A 4,547-nucleotide genomic window follows, 5' to 3' on the forward strand; every position below is an offset into this window, starting at 1 on the left:
GGGTCGGGGTGCGGCGGGGGCGCGCGGTGGAATCGGGGTGCTGCGGAGCGAGGCTTCCAGCGCGCGGCAGCGGGCGCGGGCCCCAAGAGACTGGGGGACCCGGGTCGGCGCGCGGCCAGGAGGGGACCCAGCCGCGGACCCGGCTTTACGTTTCAAGCCGGGGGTTTTGTTTGAACACGTTTTAGGTTTTCTGATTTGGGCCAAGAATATTTTTACCAAAAACAGGAGAAGATAGGCAGTTTTGATAACTCGAGGGAAACCATATTTGCTCGCCGTTGGAGGACGTTAGTGCTCCTGATGTCCTTGTGCAAAATGTAACTCCCAGCCTGTTGGATGTTGTCAGGTGTGCGGAGTTTGTAGTTTCAAACCAAAAGAGGAAGCTATTATTGGAAATAAGGAGAAGAGTAGCGCTTGGGTTTCCATGGGGACTCCTGAACGATTGGCCGCTGAGGCCCTTGTGCAGGTGTAATTTGTCGGCAAAATCACAACGTGGGTCGTAGCTAACATAGGTTGATTTAGTAAGGGTATATAAAGCACAAAGGCATTTTTGAAAAGGAAGGAGTACAAGGGATGTTCCGGTACGCTATCATCTCAGGTTGTTTATGTCCGGGGAGGCCGGCAGACCTGGCTGCTCACATCCGCCTCCAGCTGCAAGCTTGGTGTCTCATCTGTGCCAACTTTCCAAGGGCCCAATCAGTCCCACTCTGTTTTAATTTTTATCCAGTTTAGCTGCCTACAATACTTGAACATTTTTCCTGACAACAGTTATACCAAAATCGCATATGGATCATTGTTTCATTGTATCAAAAAAAAAAAGTCAATTTGATATTTGTTCCCTGTTGCAATACACACATTAAATGTCACATCCTAATATATTGGTTATAAATTTTATTAGTCCACTAATTCAAGACATTGTAATTAAGACATTCACTCTGTTACTTGGGAGATACTTTTTCTGCCGTCTCCTCACACAGTACACACACAAAAACAGAGAACAAAACAAACAACATCAAAATACTGCATCTTTCACCCTCTTATTTAAGCACATACCTTTTACATCCCCCTTCAGACTTTTCTCAAAATAGGGGTACACTGCTGAAATACCTCAAATTACTAATTCAACAGACATTTGTGAAGCTCTTACTGTGCCAAACATTGACATGCAGAACTAAATTTCATGAATTGCCTCTGAGAAGCTAAGGTGGGGGGAACACAAGTACATCAACTATTAAAATGGACTAGAGGTGTACTCTGTTGTGTTAGTACAAAGAACAGTGTGAAGCTGTCTGCAGTAATCTCCTGTGTATGTTACAGCTCCTGTCTAGAAGAAGCCTCCTGCAGTCAGAGGTGTGGTATTTAAGAGGTGCCTGGCTCTAGTGTGTTGATTCTTGGTGCAGTTCTAGGGCTAAGGGTGTGAGTGCTACCTTCCCTAAGTGGCAGAAAGAGGCTGCCACTTGCTGGTTGCTTGCTCGCTTGTTTCTGCTGCCTTCCACGTACTAGGAACTGCTTCTCCTCTGCAGTGGCCCTCTGTCATGCCAGGCTGCCTCGGAGCCAGCCAACTATGAGCTTGAATTTTACAAACCGTGAGCCAAAACAAACCTTTACTCTTTAACTTTGTGTATCCGGTAGTTTGTCTCAAGAGGAAAGTAGCTAAGGTACTCTTTGTTTCCTTTATTCATTCTGAACTCTTCCTTTACTAATCTGATCATCTGTCTTCCTAATTTCTGCATAAAATAGTGGTGGATCAAACTTAAGCACCTTTTTAAAAGGCTACAGAGTCCTTCAATGAAAGCCTATGTAATGCAAACTGGATGGCTGTAGTTGAAACAGCAGTGGTAGAGCAGAGGAGCAGCAAAAGGTAGCAACCCCTCCTCTCTTCCCATGGCCCCTCAACTGAATATTGAAGTTTAAAAAAATACTACAGAAGAAAGTCAGGGTGTGCTCATCAAAGGTGCACTGGCCTACCATACAAGTGGCCTAGGATAAATTCCCATTATTTCAAAAAATATATAAATGAAAGGACATTAAAAGTTTCCTTCTGATAAAGCGCTTGCTTAGACAATGCAGTGACTGGGGTTCCATCCCCGGCAGACCATGCCGGCCCTGCCCCAGGAGCTCAACGAGAATGCCTTTGTGACTGGGCCAGTGCCTGTAACCCAGCTCTTGGGAGGCTGAAAAACAGAAGCATCACTAGGAGTCTGATCTACGTAGTGAGATCCTGTAGACCCTGTCCTAAACACATTTTTAAAAAAAGTTTCCTTCTAAGCAAAGCAAAATAAATCCAGTTTAACATATATTAAACCGCACTTCTTTTCTTACCTAAGGAACCCAGTCTGTTTTACCTTCTGTAGATTATACCACGGTTCTCTATTAATTCTTATTTCCTCATAACTTTGTTTTTTATAACTCCAATTCTAAAGAGAATTGACTCATTGTACCAAAGAGAACAAGAGAAAAAAAAAAATGCACCTCTTCCTATTTTCCTGGCCTGCTTCAGCATGTAACCTCTACACAAAACCCTAAATAAGGGCCTAGACTTGGATATCCAAAGTATACTATGAAAAGAGAAAGAGCAAATTAAATATTGAAGTTACAAATGCAGCAGGCAAGCTACATTTTATATTGCAAGAAAACAAGACAGCTGGGCATGGTGATGTAAGTTTATAATATCAGCACTCAGGAGGCTGAGGCAGGAAGATCTCAAGTTTGAGGCCAATGTGGATTACATAGTAAGTTCAGGACTGGCCTGAACTACACAGCAAGACTTTATCTCAAAACAAGGACAAAAAAGACAGTGTATAGGCAAGACAGCTGAAAAAAATTTGAACAATCACCCAAGCAGAGGCTGGGAATGTGGTGCAAATAGTCCCAGAGACAAAAGAGTCCCTAAGCCCCATTCTGCTGAATTCTACATCCATTTACTAGAACGATTGCTCATGTCTCCCTTAAACTCAGTGTGCTGGTTGATACGCTCTGTCAACCTGCGGGGTTGGAAGCTTGGCTGGATCATCTCAGTGACTCCATGCCCTAGAGTGACTCAGCACAAAAGGGGTATGTAAAGGGGATGAGGAAGTAGGAAGGGAGGCACTTCCTCAGAGAAGCTCTGGTCTTCCATCTTCCCAGTCTGCCTGGAAGGAAGAGAGGCTTTCTAGACCCTGCAGCTGCTTCTTCACCCTTTGTTTTTCCTTGTTTACCACCACCATGAACGGCTGCCCTCTGCCATTGTTAGTCTGCCTTAGAGTCAGCGGAGTATGGACTGAAACCTCCACTAACTGTCAGCTAAATAATCCTTTCTTTTCTTAATTTTAGATGTCAGGTATTTTGCCCCAGCAAAGAGTGAAAAGTAACCGAGACACTCAGTGTGCTCAAAACTGAGTTCAACAGCTTTTTAAATCTTATTCCTCCTATCATCTCCAATTCAGTAACTGACAGGCCTCAAACTCCTGCATCAATAATTGCTCAGATTTGAAGTTTGGGAGACATTATACACGTATTCTCCCTCCACGCCTCCATACCCATGCAAGCTTTGATGGTTCTGATTTTTCAATATTACATATTCTCCTTTCTAGGTCTCTCTGGTTCCAGCTAGAGTCTTTTCAAGTTAACCTGCTCACTTCTGCCAGAGTAATCATCAAAAATGTACAAGTCTGTTCACGTTTTTGGATTTTTTAAAACAAAGTCTCACTATATAGTTCAGGCTGGCCTTGAATTCACTATGTATCTCAGGCTGCCCTGGAACTCATGGCAGTCCTCCTGCCTCAGCCTCCCAAGTCCTGGGATTATAGATGTGCACCACGATGGCTGGCCTTGTCATGTCTTTCTGTCCTTGAAACCCTTCATTCATCCCCCACTGGCTTTCATGGTAACACTGCAATCCCCTAACAGAGCATCCCATGACGTCAGAAAAATAAGAATACCATAATGTTATATAGTAGAACCTGCGTAAAGTATATCTGTGTCAAAATATGCAGACAAGTCCTCAGCCAGAGTGAAGCAACGGAGCAGATCTGTTTAACTGGATGATAACTGCACAAGTCCTTAAGTGATATGGGGGACAGGCACATGGCCAGATCCCTTAGGACTCCCACCTAGAATACATATAGTGACTGGTTATCCAAGACCATTTATGTTGGCGGAACCTTGGAGCCCAGTATTGTTCGAAGAAGGAGCTTGAAACTTTTGGATTGAAAAACATAATCTGTTCAGACCAAAGGGTCATGTTTGTATCTGTGTGACAGCTCTCTGGCCTGTTTGGGCTGCTTCCCAGTTTTCTCTCCATCTGCTTCCTCTAATACATTTATGGGGCATTGAACTCCATCTTGCTGTCTTCCTCCCCAGGGCCCAGACTAGCACCAGCAGCCATAGGACACACTGCAATGCAGGTCAACTCTGTCCATAGAGTAGTTAAAATAATTCCCTGGAAGGCCATCAAGCTTAGATGGTCCCAGTGCCTTGGATTCCTGTGTGAGCAAACTGAAACTGAATGTAAACGTAAGCTTCACTAATCAGAAGCTGCCAACTAACCTCTACGTAGAGATTATGAATCA

The sequence above is a fragment of the Octodon degus genome, unplaced genomic scaffold, assembly GCF_000260255.1.
Source record: "Octodon degus isolate 3935 unplaced genomic scaffold, OctDeg1.0 scaffold00075, whole genome shotgun sequence".
Taxonomy (NCBI): Eukaryota; Metazoa; Chordata; class Mammalia; order Rodentia; family Octodontidae; genus Octodon; species Octodon degus.